The sequence below is a fragment of the Carica papaya genome, chromosome 3 (assembly GCF_054855325.1).
Source record: "Carica papaya isolate Zhongbai chromosome 3, ASM5485532v1, whole genome shotgun sequence".
Taxonomy (NCBI): Eukaryota; Viridiplantae; Streptophyta; class Magnoliopsida; order Brassicales; family Caricaceae; genus Carica; species Carica papaya.
In genome coordinates this window covers 28946747-28969412 of record NC_142311.1, presented here as the reverse complement: position 1 = coordinate 28969412, position 22666 = coordinate 28946747, and the positions used below count along the sequence as shown (strand labels likewise).

Sequence of the window (22666 nt, the reverse complement as noted above, 5' to 3'; positions counted from 1 at the left end):
GCTTAATACTTTTCGTGCATTCAATTAAAGCTCATCACGTGATGAGAGTGTCATTGCGAGCATCTTAAATAGTAGAACAACGAAAAATGTGGTGTGGCGGTAGATCCGTTCATATGGGCATCAGTCGAGGTGGTAGGGCATTTTGCTCAATATTAGAACTAGAAGCAGAGGTGAGTTGCGCGCACAGTGAAACAAATGATGAGAAGGGAGAGGGAAGGAGAAGTGGTATATGTCTGTGCGGCGCAAATTAGAAGGGGTGCGATCATAACAGCACTAGTTCACCGGATCCCATCAAAACTCAACAGTCAAGCGTGCTGGGGCGAGAGTAGTACTAGTATGGGTGACCTCTTGGGAAATATTCGTGTTGCAACCCTTTTTTTGTATACGGGGCATTAAATATTACGCGAGACCAGAGCGACGGTCCGGTAGTTCATTCACAAACGTGAGTCACGGTGCTAGGACATTTTGCTTAATATTTTTTGTGCATTCAATTAAAGCCCATCATGTGTTAAGAGTGTCATTGCGAGCATCTTATATTGTAGAACAATGAAAAAGGAAGTGCGATGGGTGTTTCATTTAGACATGAGTCGAGGCGCCGGGGCATATCACTTGATATTAGAACTAGAAGCAGAGGTGAGTTGCACGCACAGCGAAATAAATGATGGGAAGGGAGATGGAAGGAGAAGGGGTATATGTATTTGCAGTGCAAACCAAAACTATTGCGATCATACCAACACTAGTTCACCGGATCCCATCAGAACTCCGCAGTCAAGCGTTCTTGTGCGAGAGTAGTACTAGATGCGTGACCTTCTAGGAAGTTCTTGAATTGCACCCTTCTTTCTATAGATGGGGCGTTAAATGTTACGCGATACCGGAGCGACGTTCTGCCAGGGCATTTTGCTTAATATTTTTTGCACATTCAATTAAAACCAATCACATGATAAGAGTGTCATTGCGAGCACCTTACATACTCTATCAACAAAAAATGAGGTGCGGTGGGGCGATCCGTTCATATGGGCATAAGTTGAGGCACCAGGATTTTGCTTAATATTAAAACTAGAAAAAGAGGTGAGGTCCGCGCACAGCGAATCAAATGACAGGAGGGGAGAGGGAAGGAGAAGGGGCATATGTATTTTCGGCGCAAACAAGAAAGGGTGCGATCATACCAGCACTAGTTCACTGGATCCCATCAGAACTCTGCAGTTATGCATGTTTGGGTGAGAGTAGTACTAGGATGGGTTACCTCCTGGGAAGCTCTCGGCTCTCGTGTTGTATCCTTCTTTTTTCAAACAGGGCATTAAACATTGCCCGGAACCAGAGCGACAGTCCACCTGTTCATTCACAAACATGAGTCACGACGCTGGCGCATTTTGATTAATGTTTTTTGCACATTTAATTAAAGCCCATCACGTGATAAGAGTGTCTACGAGCATATTACATAGTAGAATAACAAAAAATGAGGAGCGGCGCTATCTGTTCATATGGGCATGAGTCGAGACGTTGAGGTATTTCGCTTGATATTAGAATTAGATGCAGAGGTGACATGCGTGCACAGCGAAACAAATGATGAGAGGGGAGTGAGAAGGAGAAGGGGTATATGTACTTGTGGCGCAAACTAGAACGGGTACGATCATACCAGCACTAGTTCAGCGGATCCCATCTGAATTTCGTAGTTAAGCGTGCTTAGGCGAGAGTAGTACTAGGATGGGTGATCTCCTGGAAAGTTCTTGTGTTGCTCCCTTTTTTTGCAGTACGCACGATTTTAATTATGGTCCGCTGGTTTATTCGCAAATGTGAGTCACGGCGCCGAGACATTTTACTTGATATTAAAACGAGAAGAGGAGGTGCAGTGTACACGCACAAGGAAACAAATAACAGGAAGGGGGAGGGAAGGAGAAGGAGTGTATGTATTTCCAGTGCGGAAGGAAACAGGTGCGATCATTCCAGCACTAATGCACCGGATCCCATCAGAACTCTGCATTTAAGTGTGCTTGGGCGAGAGTAATACTAGGATGGGTGACCTCCTGGGAAGTCCTCATGTTGCACCCATTTTTTTGCAGACGGGTCGCTCTTCGTTACATACGACTGAAACTATGGTCCGCTAGTTTATTTGCAAATGTGAGTCAAGGCACCGAGGTATTTTACCTGATATTAGAACAAGGAGAGGTCTAGTGTGCACGCACAAGGAAACATATTATGGAAGGGTGGAGGGAAGGAGAAGGTGTGTATGTATTTGCAGCGCGGAATGAAACAGGTGTGATCATACCAGCACTAATGCACCAGATCCCATCAGAACTCCGTAGTTATGTGTGCTTGCGCGAGAGTAGTACTAGGAAGGGTGACCTCTTGGGAAGTACTCGTGTTGCACCCATTTTTTTACAGATGGGTCGATCGATGTTACGCGCAACTTGAACTATCTTCTGCTGGTTTATTCACAAATATGAGTCACTGCACTGAGACATTTTACTTGATATTAGAACAAGAAGGAGAGGTGCAGTGTGCACTCATAAGGAAACAAATGGCGAGAGGGGGGAGGGAAGTGGAAGGAGTGTATGTATTTGAAGCGCAGAATGAAATATGTGCGATCATACCAGCACTAATGCACCGGATCCCATCAAAACTCCGCAATTAACTGTGCATGGGCGAGTGTAGTACTAGGAGTGGTGACCTCCTTGGAAGTCCTCGTGTTGCACCTATTTTTTTCAAATGGGGCATTCGACGTTACGCGCGACTGGAACTATGTTATGCTTGTTTATTCGCAAATGTGAGTCAAGGCGCCGGGGTATTTTACTTGATATTAGAAAGAGAAGTAGAGCTGCAGTGTGCACGCACAAGGAAATAAATGACGGGATGGAGGAGGGAAAGAGAAGGAATGTATTTATTTGCAGTGCAGAATTAAATAGGTCCGATCATGCAAGCACTAATTCATCAGATTCCATCAGAACTCCGCAGTTAAGTGTGCTTGGGAGAGAGTAGTACTAGGATGGGTGACCTACTTGGAAGTACTCGTGTTGCACCCATTTTTTTGTAGATGGGTATTTCGACATTTTACGCGACTTGAACTATGGTCTGCTGGTTTATTCGCAAATGTGAGTCACGGTGCTAAGGCATTTTACTCGATATTAGAACGAGAAGGAGAGGTGCAGTGTGCAAGCACAATGAAATAAATGACGGGAAGGGGGAGGGAAGGAGAAAGAGTGTATGTATTTATAGCGCGGAAGGAAACAGGTGCAATCATACTAGCACTAATGCACCGAATCCCATCAGAACTCCGAAGTCAAGTGTGCTTGGACGAGAGTAGTACTAGGATGGGTGACCTCCTAGGAAGTCCTCGTGTTGCAGCAATTTTTTTGCAAATGAGTCGTTCGACGTTACGCGCGACTGGATCTATGGTCCGCTGGTTTATTCACAAATGTGAGTTACGGCATCGAGGCATTTTACTTGATATTAGAACAAGAATTAGAGATGCAGTGTGCACGCAAAAGGAAATAAATGATGGGAGGGGGGAGGGAAGGAGGAGCAGTGTATGTATTTACAGCGCAGAATAAAACAGGTGCGATCATACTAAGAATAATACACCGGATCCCATCAGAACTCCGCAGTTAAGTGTGTTTAGGCTAGACTAGTAATAGAATGGGTGACCTCCTGGGAATTACTGGTATTGAACATATTTTTTCACAGATAGGTCGTTCAACGTTACGCGCGACTGGAACTATGGTCCGCTGGTTTATTCATAAATGTGAGTCATGGTACCGAGGCATTTTACTTGATATTAGAACGAGAAAGAGAGGTGCAGTGTGCACGCACAAGGAAACAAATGACGGGAGGGGGGAGGGAAGGAGAAGGAGCGTATGTATTTGCTGTGCGGAATGAAATAGGTGCGATCATACCAGCACTAATGCACCGGATCCCATCAAAACTCCGCATTTAAGTGTGTTTGGGCGAGAGTAGTACTAGGATGGGTGACCTCCTGGGAAGTCATCATGTTGCACCCATTTTTTTGCAGATGGGTCGCTCGACGTTACGCGCGACTAGAACTACGGTCCGCAGGTTTATTCGCAAATCTGAGTCAAGATACTGGAAAATTTTACTTGATATTAGAAGAAGGAGAGGTGCAGTGTGCCTGCACAAGAAAACAAATGACGGGAGGGGGGAGGGAAGGAGAAGGAGTGTATGTATTTGCTGCGCGGAATAAAATAGGTCCGATCATTCCAGCACTAATTCACCAGATCCCATCAGAACTCCAAGTTACATGTGCATGGTCGAGAGTGGTACTAGGATTGGTGACCTTCTGGGAAGTACTCGTGTTGCACCCATTTTTTTGCAGATGGGTCGTTGGACATTACGCGCGACTTTAATTATAAACTGCTGGTTTATTCGCAAATGTGAGTCATAGCGCAGAGGCATTTTACTTGATATTAGAATGAGAAGGAGAGGTGCAGTGTGCACGCACAAGGAAATAAATGACGGGAAGGGAGAGGGAAGGAGAAGGAGTGTATGTATTTGCAGCGCGGAATGAAACCAGTGCAATCATACCAGCGCTAATGCGCTGGATCCCATATGAACTCCGAAGTTAAGTGTGTTTGGGCGAGAGTAGTACTATGATGGGTGACCTCCTGGGAAGTCCTCGTGTTGCACTTATTTGTTTTAGATGGGCTATTCGAAGTTACGCGCGACTGGAACTATGTTCCGCTGGTTTATTCACAAATGTTAGTTAAGGCACCGGGGTATTTTACTTGATATTAGAACGAAAAGCAGATGTGCAGTGTGCACGCGCAAGGAAACAAATGACGGGAGGGGGGAGGGAAGGAAAAGGAGTGTCTGTATTTGCATCGCGGAATAAAACAGGTGCGATCATACCAGCACTAATGCATCAGATCCCATTAGAACTCCGCATTTAAGTGTGCTTAGGTGAGAGTAGTACTAGGATGGGTGACCTCTTGGGAAGTACTGGAGTTGCACCAATTTTTTTTGTAGATAGGTTGTTCGACGTTACGCGTGACTGGAACTATGATCTGCTGGCTTATTTGCAAATGTGAGTCACGGTGTTGGGACATTTTACTTGATATTAAAAGGAGAATGAGAGGTGCAGTGCGCTTGCAAAAGGAAATAAATGACGGGAGGGGGAGGGAAGGAGAAGGATTTTTTTGCAGATGGGTCGTTTGTTGTTACGTGCGACTGGAACTATGGTCCGCTGGTTTATTCGCAAATGTGAGTCACGACGCTGAGACATTTTACTTGATATTAGAACAAGAAGGAGAGGTGCAGTGTGCACGCACAAGGAAACAAATGACGGGATGGGGGAGGGAAAGAGAAGCAATGTATGTATTTGCATCGCAAAATGAAACAGTTGCGATCATGCCAGCAATGATGTACTGGATCCCATTAGAACTCCGTAGTTAAATGTTCTTGGGTGAAAGTAGTCCTAGGATGGGTGACCTCCTGGGAAGTCCGCTTGTTGCACCCGTATTTTTCTTAATATCTATCGTGCATCCATTTGAAGTCCACTACGTGATAAAAGTGTCATTACGAGCATCGTAAATAATGGAACAATCAAAACAGATGTGCGGAGGGTGGTCCGTTCATCTAGGCATGAGTCGAGGCAACGGGGCATTTTACTTGATATTACAATTAGAAGTAGATGTCCGATGTCAACACAGCGCGAAACAAAGGATGGGAGGGGGGAGGGAAAGAGAGAGGGTATATGTATTTGAAGTGAGGAATAGGACGGGTGGGATCATATTAGCATTAATGCATCGTATCCCATCAAAATCTACAGTTCAGCTTGTTTGGGCGAGAGTAGTACTAGGATGGGTGACCTCCTAGGAAGTATTCGTGTTGCACCAATTTTTTTGCAGATGGGTTGTTCGACGTTACACGTGACTGGAACAATGGTCTGCTGGTCTATAGGTAAATGTGAGTCACAGCGCTGGGGCATTTTTCTTGATATTAGAACGAGAAGTAGAGGTGCATTGTGCACTCACAAGAAAAAAAATGACATGAGGAGGCAGGGAAGGAGAAGGAGTGTATGTATTTGCAGCATGGAATAAAAGATGTGCGATCATAGCAGCACTAATGCACCCGATCCCATCAGAACTCCGCAGTTAAGTATACTCGAGCGAGAGTAGTACTAGGATGGGTGACCTCTTTGGAAGTCCTCGTGTTGCAACCATTTTTTTGTAGATTGGTCGTTCGACGTTACGCGCGACTGCATATATGGTCCACTGGTTTATTCGCAAATGTGAGTCACGGTGCCGGGGCATTTTACTTGATATTAGAACGAGAAGGAGAGGTGCAGTGTGCACACACAAGGAAACAAATGACGGGAGGGGGGGAGGGAAGGAGAAAGAGTGTATGTATTTGCAGCGCGGAATGAAACAGGCGCGATCATACAAGCACTATTGCATTGGATCCAATCAGAACTCCGCAGTTATGTGTGCTTGGGCGAGAGTAGTACTAGGATGTGTGACCTCCTGTGAAGTACTCGTGTTGCACCCATTTTTTTACAAATGGGTCGTTCAACGTTATGTGCGACTAGAATTATGGTCCGCTGGTATATTCGTAAATGTGAGTCACGGTGCCAAGGCATTTTACTTGATATTAGAACGAGAAGGAGAGGTGCAGCGTGCACGCACAAGGAAACAAATGACGAGAGGGGGGAGGGAAGGAGAAGGAGTGTATGTATTCGGAGCGTAGAATGAAACAGATGCAGATATACCATCACTAATTCACCGGATCCCATCACAACTCCACGGTTAAATGTGCTTGGGCGAGTTTAGTACTAGAAGTGGTGACCTCCTGGGAAGTCCCCATGTTACACCCATTTTTTGCAGGATTTTATGTATTCGCAGTGCTGAATGAAACAGGTGCGATCATACCAGCACTAATGCACCGGATCCCATCAGAACTTCGTATTTATGTGTGCTTGGGAGCGAGTAGTACTTGGATGGGTGACCTCCTGGGAAGTACTCGTGTTGCACCCATTTTTTTGCAGATGGATCGTTCAACATCACGCGCGACTGGAACTATGGTCCGCTGGTTTATTCGCAAATGTGAGTTACGGCACCGAGGCATTTTACTTGATATTAGAACGACAAGGAGAGGTGCAGTGTGCATGCACAAGGAAACAAATGACGGGAGGGGGGAGGGAAGGAGAAGGAGTGTATGTATTAGTAGCGCATAATGAAACAGGTACGATCATACTAGCACTAATGCACCAGATCCCATCAGAACTCTACAGTTAAGGGTGTTTGGGCGATAATAGTACCAGGATGGGTGACCTCTTTGGAAGTTCTCGTGTTGCACCCATCTTTTTCTTAATATTTTTTGTGCATCCATAAATAGTCCACCACGTGATAAGAGTGTCATTACTAGCATCGTAAATTATAAAACAAGCAAAACAGAGGTGCGGCAGGCGGTCCGTTCATCTGGGGTGAGTCGAGGCAACGAGAAGGAGAGGTGCAGTGTGCACGCACAAAGAAACAAATAACGGGAGGGGGGAGGGATGAAGATGGAGTGTATGTATTTACAGTGTAGAATAAAACAGGTGCGATCATACAAGGACTAATAAACCGGATCCCATAAGAACTTTGTAGTTATGTGTGTTTAGGCGAGAGTAGTACTAGCGTGGATGACCTCTTGGGAAGTACTCGTGTTGCACCTATTTTTTTTAGATCGGTCGCTCAATGTTACGCGCGACTGGAACTATGGTCTGTTGGTTTATTCGTAAATGTGAGTCACGGCGCTGAGGCATTTTACTTGATATTAGAATGAAAAAGAGAGGTGCAGTGTGCACGCACAAGGAAATAAATGACAGAAGGGGGAGGGAAGGAGAAGAAGTGTATGTATTTGTAGCATGGAATGAAATAGGTGGGATCATACCAGCACTAATGCACCGGATCCCTTCAGAACTCCACATTTAAGTGTGCTTGGCTGAGAGTAGTACTAGGATGGGTGACCTCTTGGGAAGTCCTCGTGTTGCACCCATTTTTTTGCAGATGGTTCGCTCGACGTTATGCACTACTGGAACTATGGTCCGCTAGTTTATTCGCAAATGTGAGTCAAGCACCAGGGTATTTCACTTGATATTAGAAGGAGAATGAGAGGTGAAGTGTGCACGTACAAGGAAACAAATGATGGGATGGGGGGAGGAAAGGAGATGGAGTGTATGTATTTGCAACGCGGAATGAAACAGGTGCCATCATACCATCACTAAAGCAGTGGATCCCATCAGAACTCCGCAGTTAAATGTGCTTGGGCGAGAGTAGTACTAGGATTGGTGACCTATTGGGAAGTCCTCGTGTTGCCCCTATTTTTTTCAGATGGGGTGTTTGACGTTACACGTGACTAGAACTATGGTCTGCTGGTTTTTTTGTAAATGTGAGTCACGGCAGCGGGGTATTTTACTTGATATTAGAACGAAAAACAGAGGTGCAGTGTGCACGCACAAGGAAATAAATGACGGAAGGGGGAGGGAAGGAGAAGGAGTGTATGTATTTGCAGCGCGAAATGAAACTAGTGTGATCATACCAGCACTAATGCACCGGATCTCATCAAAACTCCGCAGTTAAGTGTGCTTAGGCTAGAGTAGTAATAGGATTGGTGACCTCCTGGGAAGTCCTCCTGTTGTAACAATTTTTTTGTAGATGGATTGTTCGATGTTATTCGCGACTGGAACTTTGATCCGCTAGTTTATTCGCAACTGTGAGTCACGGTAGCGAGGTGTTTTACTCGATATTAGAACGAGAAGGATAGGTACAGTGTGCACGCACAAGGAAACAAATGACGGGAGGAGGAGGGAAAGAGAAGGAGTGTATGTATTTGTAGCGCGTAATGAAACTGGTGCGATCATACCAGCATTAATCCATCGGATCCCATCAGAACTTCGCAGTTCAGTGTGCTTGGGCGAGAGTAGTACTAGGATGGCTGACCTCCTAGGAAGTCCTCGTGTTGCACCCATTTTTTTGCAGATGGATCGTTCGACGTTACACGCGGCTGAAAATATGTTCTGTTTGTTTATTCGCAAATGTGAGTCACGACACTGAGATATTTTACTTGATATTAGAACGAGAAGGAGAGGTGCAGTGTGCACGCAAAAGGAAACAAATGATGGGAGGGGGCAGAGAAGAAGGAGTGTATTCATTTGCAGTGCGGAATAAAACATGTGCGATCATACCAGCACTAATGCACCGGATCCCATCAAAACTCCGCAGTTAAGTGTGCTTGGGCGAGAGTTGTACTCGGATGGGTGACCTCCTTGGAAGTACTCGTGTTGCACCCATTTTTTTGCAGATTGGTCGTTCGAGGTTACGTGCGACTGGAACTATGGTCCATTGGTTTATTCGCAAATGTGAGTCATGGTGCCGAGGCATTTTACTTGATATCAGAACGAGAAGTAGAGGGGCAGTGTGCACGGATAGGGAAACAAGTGACAGGAGGGGGGAGGGAAGGAGAAGGAGTGTGTGTATTTGCAGCACGGAATGAAACAGGTGCTATCATACCATCATTAATACACTAGGTCCCATCAGAACTCCGTAGTTAAGTATGCTTGGGCGAGTACTAGGATTGGTGACCTCTTGGGAAGTCCTCGTATTGGACCTATTTTTTTTAGATGGGGCGTTTGATGTTATGCGTGATTGGAACTATAGTCTGCTGGTTTATTCGCAAATGTTAGCCACGGCGCCGGGGTATTTTTCTTTATATTAGAACGAGCTATAGAGGTGCAGTGTGCACGCCCAAGAAAACAAATGAGGGGAGGGGGGAGGGACGGAAAATGAGTGTATGTATTTGCAGCGCAAAATGAAACATGTGCCATTATACCATTACTAATGCACCGAATCCCATCAGAACTATGCAGTCGAATGTGCTTGGACGAGTGTAGTACTAGGAGTGGTGACCTCTTGGGAAGTCCTCGTGTTGCACCTATTTTTTTCAGATGGGTCGTTCGAAGTTACGTGCAACTGGAACTATGTTTTGCTAGTTTATTCGCAAATGTGAGTTAAGGCGCCGATGTATTTTTCTTGATATTAGAATGAGAAGCAGAGGTGCAGTGTGCACGCATAAGGAAACAAATGACGGGAGGGGGGAGGGAAGCAGAAGGAGTGTATGTATTTGCAGCGCGGAATGAAACATGTGCGATCATACCAGCACTAATGCACCGGATCCCATAAGAACTTCGCAGTTATGTGTGCTTCGGCAAGAGTACTACTAGGATGGGTGACCTCCTCAGAAGTACTCGTGTTGCACCAATTTTTTTGTAGATGGGTCGCTCAACGTTATGCACGACTGGAACTATGGTCTGCTGGTTTATTTGCAAATGTTAGTCACAGTGCCGAGGCATTTTACTTGATATTAAAAGAAGAATGAGAGGTCCAGTGTGCACGCACAAGTAAAAAAAATGACGGGAGGGGGGAGGGTAGGAAAAGGAGTGCATGTATTCGCAGCGGATAATGAAATAGGTGTCATTATACCATCACTAATTCACTGGATCCCGTCAGAACTCCGCAGTTAAATGTACTTGGGCGAGTGTAATACTACGAGTGGTGACCTCCTAGGAAGTCCCTGTGTTGCACCTATTTTTTTTAGATGGGGCGTTCGAAGTTACACGCGACTGGAATTATGTTCTGCTTGTTTATTCGTAAATGTGAGTTAAGGTGTTAGGATATTTTACTTGATATTAGAACGAGAAGCAGAGGTGCAGTGTGCACGCACAAGGAAACAAATGATGGGAGGGGGGATGGAGGGAAAAGGAGTATATGTATTTGCAGCGCGGAATGAAACAAGTGCGATCATACCAGCATTAATGCACCGGATCCCATCAGAACTCTACAATTACGTGTGCTTGGACGAGAGTCGTACTACGATGGGTGACCTCCTAGGAAGTACACGTGTTGCACCAATTTTTTTGAAGATGGGTCGTTCGGCATTACGCGTGACTGGAACTATGGTCCGTTGGTTTATTCGCAACTGTGAGTCATGGTGCCGAGACATTATACTTAATGTTAGAACGAGAAAGAGAGGTGCAGCGTGTACGCACAAGGAAAACAATGATAGAATGGGGAGGGGAGGAGAAGGAGTTTATGTATTTGAAGTGCGGAATCATACAGGTGCGATCATACCAGCAGTAATGCACTGGATCCCATCAGAACTCCGCAGTTATGTGTGCTTGGGCGAGAGTAGTACTAGGATGGGTGACATTTTGGAAGTACTCGTGTTGCACCCATTTTTTTGCAGATGGGTCATTCGACGTTACACGCAACTGGAACTATGGTCCGCTGGTTTATTCGCAAATGTGAGTCACGGCGTCGGGGCATTTTACTTGACATTAGAACAAGAAAGAGAGGTGCAGTATGAAAGCATAAGGGAACATATGACGGGAGGGGGGAGGGAAGGAGAATGAGCGTATGTATTTGCAGCGCGGAATGAAATAGGTGTGATCATACAAGCACTAATGCATCTGATCCCATTAGAACTCCGCATTTAAGTGTGTTTGGGCGAGAGTAGTACTAGGATGGGTGACCTCCTGGGAAGTGCTCGTGTTACACCCATTTTTTTACAGATGGGTCATTCGATATTATGCGCGATTGGAATTATGATCCGCTAGTTTATTCGCAACTGTGAGTCATGGCGCCGTGGCATTTTACTTGATATTAGAACGAGAAGGAGAGGTACAATGTGCACGCACAAGGAAAGAAATGACAAGAGGGGGAGGGAAGGAGAAGGAGTGTATGTAGTTACAGCGCGTATGAAATAAGTGCGATCATACCAGCACTTATGCACCAGATCCCATCAGAACTTCGCAGTTTAGTGTGCTTGGGCGAGAGTAGTACTAGGATGGTTGACCTCCTGGGAAGTCCTCGTGTTGCACCTGTCTTTTTCTTAATATTTTTCGTGCATCCATTTATAGTCCGCCACGTGATAATAGTGTCATTACGAGCATCGTAAATAATAGAACAAGCAAAAGAGAGGTGCGGCAGGCAGTCCGTTCATCTGGGCGTGAGTTGGGGCAACTGGGCATTTTGTTTGATATTACAACTAGAAGTAGAGGTGCGGTGTCCACACAGAGCAAAAAAAATGATGGGAGGGGGAGGGAAAGAGAAGGGGTGTATGTATTTGGAGTGAGGAATAGGACGGGTGGGATCATACTATTACTAACGCATCATATCCCATTATAATCTGCAGTTAAGCGTGTTTGGGCGAGAGTAGTACTAGGATGAGTGACCTCCTGAGAAGTGCTTGTGTTGCACCTGTCTTTTTGCGGACAGGGCATCAAACATTACGCGCGACCAGAGCCATAGTCCGCTGGTTCATTTACCGGTGTGAGTCGCTGTGCCGGAGCATTTTGCTTACTTTTTTTTGTGCACTCATTTATAGTCCACCACGTGATAAGAGAGTCATTACGAGCATCTTACATAGTAGAATAACGAAAAAAAAAAAGGTGTGGCTGGTGGTCCTTTAATCTGGGCATAACTCGAGGCGCTGGGGCATTTTGCTTGATATTAGAACTAGAAACAGAGATACAGTGTGCGCGCACAGCGAAAAAAATGACGGGAGAAGGGAGGAAAGGAAAAGGGGTATATGTATTTACAATGCAGAATAAAAGGGGTGCGATCATACCAGCACTAATGCACCGGATCCCATCGAACTATGCAGTTAAGCATGCTTGGGCAAGGGTAGTACTAGGATCAGTAACCTCTTGAGAAGTCTTCGTGTTGCACTGTCTTTTTGCAAATGGGGCATAAAACAATACATGTGATCGGAGCAACAATCCACTGGCGTGAGTCGCGTCACCAGAAAATTTTGCTTACTATTTTTTCATGTATCTATTTATAGTCTACCACATGATAAGAGTGTCATTATGAGCATCTTACATACTAGAATAAAGAAAAATCAGGTACGGCAGGAGGTCCTTTCTTCTGGCATGAGTCGAGGTATCGGGGCATTTCACTTGATATTAGAACTATAAACAGAGGTGCAGTGTGCACGCACAGCGAAAAAAATGACAAGTAGGGGGAGGAAAGGAGAAGGGGTATATGTATTTGCAGCGCGGAATGGAAGGGGTGTAATCATACTAGCATTAATACACCAGATCCCATCGAATTTCGTACATAAACGTGCTTGTGCGAGAGTAGTACTAGGATGGGTGACCTCCTGGGAAGTTTTCTTATTGCACCTGTCTTTTTGCAGATGGGGCGTCAAATGTTACGCGCGATCAGAGCCACAGTCCGCCGGCATGAGTAGCGACATTGAAACATTTTGTTTAATATTTTACGTGCACTTATTTGTAGTCCACCATGTGATAAGAGTCTCATTACGAGAGTCTTACATAGTAGAACAATGAAAAAAGAGGCGACACAAGGGGCCTTCGTTCTTCCGGGCGTGAGTCGAGGCGACATGGCATTTCGCTCTATATTAGAACTAGAAGCAGAGATGCGGTATGCCCGCACAGCGAAATAAATGATGGAAGGGGGGAGGGAAGGAGAAGTGCTATATGTATTTGTAGTGGGGGAATGGGACAATTGCATCATACAAACACTAATGCACAGGATCCCATCAGAACTCTGTAGTCAAGCGTGCTTGGGCGAGATTAGTTCTAGGATGGGTGACCTCCTAGAAAGTCCTCGTGCTGAACCCGTCTTTTTTGTAGACGGGGTGTTAAACGTTAAGTGCAATCGGAGCCACAAATGACAGGAGGGGGGAGGGGAGGAGAAGGGGCATATGTGCTTGCAGTGTGGAATGGAAGGGGTGCGATCATACCTACACTAATGCACTAGATCCCATCGAATTTCGTAGTTAAGTGTGCTTGGGCGGAAGTAGTACTAGGATGGCTGACCTCCTGGAAAGTTCTCATGTTCCACTCATTTTTTTGCTGACGGGACGTTAAACATTATGCGGGATCAAAGCTATTGTCCCTTAGAGTGAGTCGCAACGCCAAGACATTTTTCTTAATATTTTTCATGGATTCATTTATAGTTCGCCACGTGATAAGAGTGTCATTATGAGCAACTTACATAGTAGAATAACAAAAAACAAGGTGCAGGGGTAGTCCATTCATCTGGGTGTAAGTCAGGGCACTGGAGCATTTTGCTCTATATTAGATCTATAAGCAGAGGTGCGGTGTTCGTTCATAGCGAAACAAATAATAGGGGGGAGGGAGGGAGAAGGGGTATATGTATTTGTAGGGCAAAATAGAAAAGGTGCGATCATACTAGCACTAATGCACCGGATCCCATTGAACTCCGTAGTTGAGGATGCTTTCGCGAGAGTAGTACTAGGATGGGTGATCTTTTGGGAAGTCCTCGTATTGCGCCCCTCTTTTTACAGATGGGGTGTTAAATGTTATGCATAATAGGAGCCATAGTCCGTCGACATGAGTCGTGGCGCCAGAATATTTTGCTTAATATTTTTCGTGCATTCATTTATAGTCCACCACATGATAAGAGTGTCATTACGAGAATCTTACATAGTAGAACAATAAAAAACGAGGTACGACAGGCTGTCTGTTTATCTAGGCGTGAGTCGAGGTGCCCGGACATTTCGCTTGATATTAGAACTAAAAACAGAGGTATAGTGTGCATGCACAGCGAAACAAATGACGGGAGGTTGGAGGGAAGGAGAAGGGGTATATTTATTTACAGCACGAAATGGAAAGAGTGCGATCATACAAACACTAATGCAACGGATCCTGTCAAACTCAGCAGTTAAGCGTGCTCTGGTGGAAGCAGTATTAGGATGGGTGACCTCCTGCGAAGTCTTCGTGTTCCACCCATCTTTTTATGGATGGGGTGTTAAATGTTATGCGTGACCGGAGCGACAGTTCGCCAGTGTGAGTCGCGGCATTTGGATATTTTTCTTAATATTTTTCATGCATTCATTTATAGTCCATCACGAGATAATAATGTCATTACGATTATCTTACATAGTAGAACAATGAAAAAAGAGTTATGGCAGGCGGTTTGTTCATCTGGGCAAGAGTCGAGATGCCTTGGCATTTCGCTTGATATTAGAACTAGAAACAGAGGTGCGGTGTGCGCGCACAACAAAATAAATGATGAGAGGGGAGAGGTAAGAAGAAGTGGTATATGTATTTGCAGCGCAGAATGGAAGGGGTACGATTATACCAGCACTAATGCATCGGATCCCATCGAACTTCGTAGTTAATCATGTTTGGGCGAGAATAGTACTAGGATGGGTGATCTCCTAGGAAGTTCTCATGTTGCACCCTTCTTTTCGCAGATTGGGTGTTAAATGTTATGCGGGACTAGAGTGACAGTCGCTGGTTAATTCGCAAACATGAGTCACGGTGCCAGAGCATTTTGGTTAATAGTATTCATTCATTCAATTATAGCCCACCATGTGATAAGATTATTATTATGAGCATCTTACATAGTAAAACAACAAAAAAGGAGGTGCGGGGGGTATTCCGTTCATATAGACATGAGTCGAGGCGTCGGGGCATTTCGCTCGATATTAGAACTAGAAGCAGACGTGCGTTACGCGCACAGCGAAACAAATGACGGGAAGGGAGAGGGAAGGAGAAGGGATATATGTCTTTGCGGAGCAAATTAGAAGGGGTGCAATCATACCAGCACTAGTTCACGGGATCCATCAGAATGCTGCAGTTAAGCGTGCTTGGGCGAGAGTAGTTCTACGATGGGTGACCTCTTGGGAAGCACTCATGTTGCACCCTTTTTTTTACAGACGCCCTTTTTGTTACGGGGGAATAGAGCGACCGTCCGCCTGTTCATTCATAAATGTGAGTCATGGTACCGGGGCATTTTACCTAATACTTTTTGTGCATTCAATTAAAGCCCATCACGTGATGAGAGTGTCATTGCGAGCATCTTAAATAGTAGAACAACAAAAAATGAGGTACGACGGGCGATTCGTTCATATGAGCATGAGTCGAGGTGCCAGGGCAGTTCGCTCAATATTAGAAATAGAAGTAGAGGTGAGTTGCGCACAAAGCGAAACAAATGACGGGAAGGGAGAGGAAAGGAGAAGTGGTATATGTCTTTGCGGTGCAAATTAAAAGGGGTGCGATCATACCAGCACTACTTCATCGGATCCCATCAGAACTCCGCAGTCAAGCGTGCTTGGGTGAGAGTAGTACTATGATGGATGACCTCTTAGGAAGTACTCGTGTTGCACCCTTTTTTTTGTAGACGGGGCATTAAATGTTACGCGGGACTAAAGCGACGGTCTTATGGTTCATTCACAAACGTGAGTCATGGCGCCAGGACATTTTGCTTAATATTTTTTGTGCATTCAATTAAAGCCCATCACGTGTTGAGAGTGTCATTGCGAGCATCTTACATAGTAGAACAATGAAAAAGGAGGTGCAGCGGGTGTTTCATATAGACATGAGTAGAGGCGCTGGGGCATTTCACTCGATATTAGAACTAGAAGCAGAGGTGAGTTGCGCGCACAGTGAAATAAATGATGGGAAGGGAGAGGGAAGGGGAAGGGGTATATGTATTTGTGGCGCAAACCAAAACGATTGCGATCATACCAGCACTAGTTCACCGAATCCCATCAGAACTCCGCAGTCAAGTGTTCTTGGGTGAGAGTAGTACTAGGATGCGTGACCTTCTGGGAAGTTCTCGTGTTGCACCCTTCTTTCTACAGATGGGGCATTAAATGTTACACGAGACCAGAGAGACGGTCCGCCGGGGCATTTTGCTTAATATTTTTTCGTGCATTCAATTAAAACCAATCACGTGATAAGAGTGTCATTGCGAGCACCTTACATAATATAACAACAAAAAACGAGGTGAGGTGGGCGATCCGTTCATATAGGCATGAGTTGAGGCATCGGGGCATTTCGCTTAATATTAGAACTAGAAGAAGAGGTGAGGTGTGCGCACAGCGAATCAAATGATGGGAGGGGAGAGGGAAGGAGAAGGGGCATATGTATTTATGGCACAAACAAGAAAGGGTGCGATCATACCAGCACTAGTTCACCTGATCCCATCAGAACTCTGCAGTTATGCGTGCTTGGGCGAGAGTAGTACTAGGATGGGTTACTTCCTGGGAAGCTCTCGGCTCTCGTGCTGCATCCTTCTTTTTTCAGACTGGGCGTTAAATGTTACGCGGGACTGGAGCAACAGTTCACCGGTTCATTCACAAACGTGAGTCACGACACTGGGACATTTTGTTTAATATTTTTTGCGCATTCAATTAAAGTCCATCATGTGATAAGAGTGTCTGCGAGCATATTACATAGTAGAACAACAAAAAACGAGGTGCGGTGCTATCCGTTCATATGGGCATGAGTCGAGGCACTGGGGTATTTCGCTTGATATTAGAATTAGATGCAGAGGTAAGGTGCGCACACAGGGAAACAAATGACGAGAGGGGATAGGGAAGGAGAAGGGGTATACGTACTTGTGGAACAAATTAGAATGGGTGCGATCATACCAGCACTAGTTCACCGGATCTCATCTGAACTCCATAGTTAAGCATGTTTGGGCGAGAGTAGTACTAGGATGGGTGATCTCCTGGGAAGTTCTCGTGTTGCACCCTTCTTTTTGCAGACGGGGCGTTAAAAATTCAACTGGACCAGAGCGATGGTTTGCCAGTTCATTTGCAAACGTGAGTCATAGCAACAAAGAATTTTTCTTAATATTTTTTCAGCATTCAATTAAAGCCCATCACATGATGAGAGTGTCATTGCAAGCATCTTAAATAGTAGAACAACAAAAAACGAGGGGCGGCGGGCGATCCGTTCATATGGGCATGAGTCGAGATGGGTCATTCTACGTTACGCGCGACTGGAACTATGGTCTGCTGGTTTATTCACAAATGTGAGTCACAACGCTGGGGCATTTTACTTGATATTAGAACGAGAAGTAGAGGTGCAGTGTGCACGCACAAGGAAACAAATGACGGGAGGGGGGAGGGAAGGAGAAGAAGAGCATGTATTTACAGTGCGGGGTAAAAGATGTGTGATCATACTAGCACTAATACACCGGATCACATTAGAACTCTACATTTAAGTGTGCTTGGGCGCGAGTAGTACTAGGATGGGTGACCTCCTGGGAAGTTCTCGTGTTGCACCTATTTTTTTTTTACAGATGGGTCGTACGACGTTACGCGCGACTGGAACAATGTTCCGCAGGTTTATTCACAAATGTGAGTCATGGCACCGGGGCATTTTACTTGGTATTAGAACGAGAAGGAGAGGTGCAGTGTGCACGCATAAGGAAACAAATGACAGGAGGGGGGAAGGAAGGAGAAAGAGTCTTTGTATTTGCAACGTGGATTGAAAGATGTGTGATCATATCATCACTAATTCACTGGATCCCATCAGAACCCCGCAGTTAAGTGTGCTTGGGCGAGAGTAGTACTAGGATGGGTGATCTCCTGGGAAGTTCTCGTGTTGCACCTATACTTTTGCAGATGGGTCGTTCGACGTTACGGGTGACTGGAACTATGGTCCGCTGGTTTATTCGCAAACGTGAGATACAGCACTGAAACCTTTTACTTGATATTAGAAGGAGAATGAGAGGTGTAGTGTGCACGAATAAAGAAACATATGACAGAAGGGGGGAGGGAAGGAGAAGGAATGTATGTATTTGCAGCGCAGAATGAAACAGGTGCGATCATACCAGCACTAATGCACCGGATCCCATCAGAACTCCGTAGTTAAGTGTGCTTAGGCGAGAGTAGTACTAGGATGGGTGACCTCCTGAGAAGTCCTCGTGTTGCACCCATTTGTTTGCAGATGGGTCCTTCAACATTACGCGCGACTGGAACTATGGTCGGCTGGTTTATTAGCAAATGTGAGTCACGGTGTTGGGGCATTTTACTTGATATTAGAATGAGAAAGAGAGGTGCAATGTGCATGCAAAAGAAACAAATGACGGGAGGGGGGACAGAAGGAGAAGGAGTGTATGTATTTGCAGTGCGGAATGAAAGATATGCAATTATAGCAGCACTAATGCACTGGATCCGATCAGAACTTCGCAGTTAAGTATGCTTGGGTGAGAGTAGTAATGGATGGGTGACCTCCTGGGAACTCCTCGTGTTGCAACCATGTTTTTGCATATGGGTCGTTCGACGTTACGCGCGACTTGAACTACTGTCTGCTGGTTTATTTGTAAATTTGAGTCACGGCGCCAGGGCATTTTACTTTATATTAGAACGAGAAGGAGATGTGCAGTGTGCACGCACAAGGAAACAAATGACGAGAGGGGGGAGAGAAGGAGAAGGAGTGTATGTATTTACAGCGCGAAATGAAACAGATGCGATCACAGTAGCAGTAATGCACCAGATCCCATTAGATCTCCGCAGTTAAGTGTGCTTTGTTGAGAGTAGTACTAGGATTGGTGGCCTCTTGGGAAGTCCTCGTGTTGCATTTATTTTTTTGGCAGATGGGTCGTTTGATGTTACGAGCGACTGGAACTATAGTCCGCTGGTTTATTCGCAAATGTGAGTCTTGGCGTCGGGGCATTTTACTTGATTTTAAAACGAGAAGAAGAGGTGCAGTGTGCACGCTCAAAGAAATAAATGACTGGAGGGGGCAGGGAAGGAGAAGGAGTGTGTGTATTTGCAACGCAGAAACAAATAGGTGCGATCATACTAGCATTAATGCACCGTATCCCTTCAGAACTACGCAGTTAAGTGTGCTTTGGTGAGAGTAGTACTAAGATGGGCGACCTCCTAGGAAGTCCTCGTGTTGCACCCATTTTTTTCAGATGGATCATTCGACGTTACGCGCGAGTAGAACTATTATCCGTAGGTTTATTTACAAATGTGGGTCACATCGCCGGGGAATTTTACTTGATATTTGAACGAGAATGAAAGGTACAGTGTGCACGCATAAGGAAACAAATGACGGAAGGGGAGGGGGAAGGAGAAGGAGTGTATGTATTTGCATCGCAGAATGAAACAGCTGTGATTATACCAGCACTAATACACCGAATCCTGTCAAAACTCTACAGTTAAGTGTTTTTGGGGGAGAGTAGTACTAGAATTGGTGACCTCCTTGAAAGTCCTAGTGTTGCACCCATTTTTTTTCATATGGGTCGTTCGACGTTACACGCGACTAGAACTATGATCCGTTGGTTTATACGCAAATGTGAGCAATTTAATGGATATTAGAATGAGAAAGAGAGGTACAATGTGCACGCACAAGGAAACAAATGATGGAAGAGAGGAGAAAAGGAGATGGAGTGTATGTATTTGCAGCACGGAAGCAAAAATGTTCGATCATACCAGCACTAATGCACCGGATCCCTTTAGAATTCTGAAGTTAAGTGTGCTTGGGCGAGAGTAGTATTAGGACGGGTGACCTCCTAGGAAGTCCAAGTGTTGAACTCATTTTTTTGCAGATGGGTCGTTCGACGTTACGCGCGACTTGAACTATGGTCTGCTGGTTTATACGCAAATGTTAGTCAAGGTGCCGGGGCATTTTAATTGATATTAGAACGTGAAGGAGAGGTGCAGTGTGCACGCACAATGAAAGAAATGACGGGAGGGGGGAGGGAAGGAGAAGGAGTGTATGTATTTGCAGCGGGGAATGAAACAGGTGCGATCATACCAGTACAAGTGCACCGATCCCATCAGAACTCCGCAGTTAAGTTTGCTTGGGGGAGAGTAGTACTACAATGGGTGACCTATTGGGATGTCCTCGTTTTGCACTAATTTTTTTGAAGATGGGTCATTCAACATTATGCGCAACTAGAACTATGGTTCGTTGGTTTATACGCAAATGAGAGTCGCGACGCCGGGCCATTTTACTTGATATTAGAACGAGAATGAGAGGTGCAGTGTGCACGCACAAAGAAACAAATGACGGGATGGAGGAGGGAAGGAGAAAGAGTGTATGTATTTGCAGCGCGGAAGCAAACATGTGTGATCAGACCAGCACTAATGCATCAAATCCCAAAAGAACTCCGAAATTAAGTGTGCTTGGGCGAAAGTACTACTAGGATGGTTGACCTCCTGGGAAGTCTTCGTGTTGCACCCTTTTTTTTTCAGATGGATCGTTCGACATTACAAGCAACCGGAACTCTGGTCTGGTGGTTTATTCGCAAATGTGAGTCATGGCGCTAGGATATTTTAATTGATATTAGAACGATAAGGAGAGGTGCAGTGTGCACGCACAAGGAAGCAAATGATGGGAGGGGGAGGGAAGAAGAAGGAGTATGTATTTGCAGCGCATAATAAAAAAGGTGCGATCATACCAGCACTAATGCATCGGATCCGATCAGAGCTCCGCAGTTAAGTGTGCTTTGACGAGAGTAGTACTAGAATGGTTGACCTCTTGAGAAGTCCTCTTATTGCACCCATTTTTTTCAGATGGATTGTTCGACGTTACGTGCGATTGAAACTATGATCCACTAGTATATACGCAAATGTGAGTCACGGTACCGGAGCATTTTAATTGATATGAGAACAAGAAGGAGAGGTGCAGCGTGCGAGCACAAGGAAACAAATGACGGGAAGGGGGAGGGAAGGAGAAGGAGTGTATGTATTTGCAACGTAAAAGCAAACAGGTCCAATCATACCAGCAGTAATGCATGGATCCCATCAAAATTTCGAAGTTAAGTGTGTTTGGGGGAAAGTAGTACTAGGATGGGTGACCTCCTGGGAAGTCCTCATGTTGCACCCATTTTTTTCAGATGGATCGTTCGACGTTACGCGCGACTAGAACTATGGTCTGCTTGTTTATTCGCAAATATGAGTCAAGGCGTCGGGGCATTTTACTTGATATTAGAACGAGAAGGAGAGGTGTAGTGTGCGCGCACAAGGAAACAAAAGATAGGAGGGGGGACAGAAGGAGTATGTATTTGCAGCGCGGAAAGAAACAGGTGCCATATCACTGATTCTTAGGAAGTCCTTGTGTTGTACCTATTTCTTTCAGATGGGGCGTTCGACATTACGCGCGACTGGAACTATGGTCCGCTAGTTTATTCGCAAATGTGAATCACGGTGCCGAGACATTTTACTTGATATTAGAACGAGAAGCAGAGGTGCAGTGTGCACGCACAAGGAAACAAATGACGGGAGGGGGGTGGGAAGGAGAATGAGTGTATATTTTTGCAGCGCAGAATAAATAAGGTGCGATCATACCATCACTAATGCACCGGATCCCATCAGAACTCCGCAGTTAAGTGTGCTTTCGCGAGAGTAGTACTAGGATGTGTGACCTCTTTGGAAGTCCTCTTGTTGCACCCATTTTATTTCAGATGGATCGTTCGACGTTACGCGCGACTAGAATTATGGTCCACTAGTTTATTCGTAAATGTGAGTAACGACACCGGGACATTTTAATTGATATTAGAACGAGAAGGAGAGGTGCAGTGTGCACGCACAAGGAAACAAATGACGGGAGGGGGGAGAAAAGGAGAAGGAGTGTATGTATTTGCACCGCGGAATAAAACAGGTTCGATTATACCAGCACTAATGCACCGGATCCCATCAAAACTCTGTAGTTAAGTGTGCTTGGGCGATAGTAGTACTCAGATGGGTGACCTCCTGTGAAGTCCTCGTGTAGAACCCATTTTTTTGCAGATGGGTCTTTCGATGTTACGCGCGACTTAAACTATTATCCGCTGGTTTATTCGCAAATGTGAGTCACGGGGCCGGGGCATTTTACTTGATATTAGAACGAGAAGGAGATGTGCAATGTACATGCACAAGGAAACAAATGACGAGAGAG

The 22666-nt window shown here is 45.3% G+C and overlaps 1 non-coding gene and 33 pseudogenes across 1 annotated transcript; all 34 read left to right on the top strand.

The window, feature by feature from the left end:
• The first annotated feature begins 254 nt into the window (after positions 1 to 254).
• LOC148267983 (5S ribosomal RNA) lies at positions 255 to 373 on the top strand (annotated as a pseudogene).
• A 1249-nt stretch (positions 374 to 1622) lies between these two features.
• LOC148267982 (5S ribosomal RNA) lies at positions 1623 to 1741 on the top strand (annotated as a pseudogene).
• A 189-nt stretch (positions 1742 to 1930) lies between these two features.
• Positions 1931 to 2049, top strand: LOC148267981 (5S ribosomal RNA; annotated as a pseudogene).
• A 203-nt stretch (positions 2050 to 2252) lies between these two features.
• LOC148267980 (5S ribosomal RNA) lies at positions 2253 to 2371 on the top strand (annotated as a pseudogene).
• Positions 2372 to 2577: 206 nt separating this feature from the next.
• Positions 2578 to 2696, top strand: LOC148267979 (5S ribosomal RNA; annotated as a pseudogene).
• A 530-nt stretch (positions 2697 to 3226) lies between these two features.
• LOC148267978 (5S ribosomal RNA) lies at positions 3227 to 3345 on the top strand (annotated as a pseudogene).
• Positions 3346 to 3551: 206 nt separating this feature from the next.
• On the top strand, positions 3552 to 3670 carry LOC148267977 (5S ribosomal RNA; annotated as a pseudogene).
• Positions 3671 to 3876: 206 nt separating this feature from the next.
• On the top strand, positions 3877 to 3995 carry LOC148267976 (5S ribosomal RNA; annotated as a pseudogene).
• A 527-nt stretch (positions 3996 to 4522) lies between these two features.
• LOC148267975 (5S ribosomal RNA) lies at positions 4523 to 4641 on the top strand (annotated as a pseudogene).
• A 205-nt stretch (positions 4642 to 4846) lies between these two features.
• On the top strand, positions 4847 to 4965 carry LOC148267974 (5S ribosomal RNA; annotated as a pseudogene).
• Positions 4966 to 6053: 1088 nt separating this feature from the next.
• LOC148267973 (5S ribosomal RNA) lies at positions 6054 to 6172 on the top strand (annotated as a pseudogene).
• A 692-nt stretch (positions 6173 to 6864) lies between these two features.
• Positions 6865 to 6983, top strand: LOC148267972 (5S ribosomal RNA; annotated as a pseudogene).
• A 206-nt stretch (positions 6984 to 7189) lies between these two features.
• Positions 7190 to 7308, top strand: LOC148267971 (5S ribosomal RNA; annotated as a pseudogene).
• Positions 7309 to 7867: 559 nt separating this feature from the next.
• LOC148267970 (5S ribosomal RNA) lies at positions 7868 to 7986 on the top strand (annotated as a pseudogene).
• Positions 7987 to 8192: 206 nt separating this feature from the next.
• On the top strand, positions 8193 to 8311 carry LOC148267969 (5S ribosomal RNA; annotated as a pseudogene).
• Positions 8312 to 8839: 528 nt separating this feature from the next.
• Positions 8840 to 8958, top strand: LOC148267968 (5S ribosomal RNA; annotated as a pseudogene).
• A 203-nt stretch (positions 8959 to 9161) lies between these two features.
• LOC148267967 (5S ribosomal RNA) lies at positions 9162 to 9280 on the top strand (annotated as a pseudogene).
• Positions 9281 to 10779: 1499 nt separating this feature from the next.
• Positions 10780 to 10898, top strand: LOC148267966 (5S ribosomal RNA; annotated as a pseudogene).
• Positions 10899 to 11103: 205 nt separating this feature from the next.
• LOC148267965 (5S ribosomal RNA) lies at positions 11104 to 11221 on the top strand (annotated as a pseudogene).
• A 206-nt stretch (positions 11222 to 11427) lies between these two features.
• Positions 11428 to 11546, top strand: LOC148267964 (5S ribosomal RNA; annotated as a pseudogene).
• A 204-nt stretch (positions 11547 to 11750) lies between these two features.
• On the top strand, positions 11751 to 11869 carry LOC148267963 (5S ribosomal RNA; annotated as a pseudogene).
• A 2324-nt stretch (positions 11870 to 14193) lies between these two features.
• Positions 14194 to 14311, top strand: LOC148267962 (5S ribosomal RNA; annotated as a pseudogene).
• Positions 14312 to 16033: 1722 nt separating this feature from the next.
• Positions 16034 to 16152, top strand: LOC148267961 (5S ribosomal RNA; annotated as a pseudogene).
• Positions 16153 to 16496: 344 nt separating this feature from the next.
• LOC148267960 (5S ribosomal RNA) lies at positions 16497 to 16615 on the top strand (annotated as a pseudogene).
• A 319-nt stretch (positions 16616 to 16934) lies between these two features.
• Positions 16935 to 17060, top strand: LOC148267959 (5S ribosomal RNA; annotated as a pseudogene).
• Positions 17061 to 17404: 344 nt separating this feature from the next.
• Positions 17405 to 17523, top strand: LOC148267958 (5S ribosomal RNA; annotated as a pseudogene).
• Positions 17524 to 17941: 418 nt separating this feature from the next.
• On the top strand, positions 17942 to 18060 carry LOC148267957 (5S ribosomal RNA; annotated as a pseudogene).
• A 209-nt stretch (positions 18061 to 18269) lies between these two features.
• Positions 18270 to 18388, top strand: LOC148267956 (5S ribosomal RNA; annotated as a pseudogene).
• A 206-nt stretch (positions 18389 to 18594) lies between these two features.
• Positions 18595 to 18713, top strand: LOC148267955 (5S ribosomal RNA). The gene has a single exon (XR_015818146.1). It is a non-coding gene; the product is annotated as a 5S ribosomal RNA (ribosomal RNA).
• Positions 18714 to 19568: 855 nt separating this feature from the next.
• On the top strand, positions 19569 to 19687 carry LOC148267954 (5S ribosomal RNA; annotated as a pseudogene).
• Positions 19688 to 20203: 516 nt separating this feature from the next.
• On the top strand, positions 20204 to 20322 carry LOC148267953 (5S ribosomal RNA; annotated as a pseudogene).
• An 852-nt stretch (positions 20323 to 21174) lies between these two features.
• Positions 21175 to 21293, top strand: LOC148267952 (5S ribosomal RNA; annotated as a pseudogene).
• A 770-nt stretch (positions 21294 to 22063) lies between these two features.
• LOC148267951 (5S ribosomal RNA) lies at positions 22064 to 22182 on the top strand (annotated as a pseudogene).
• Positions 22183 to 22388: 206 nt separating this feature from the next.
• On the top strand, positions 22389 to 22507 carry LOC148267950 (5S ribosomal RNA; annotated as a pseudogene).
• Positions 22508 to 22666: the final 159 nt, after the last annotated feature.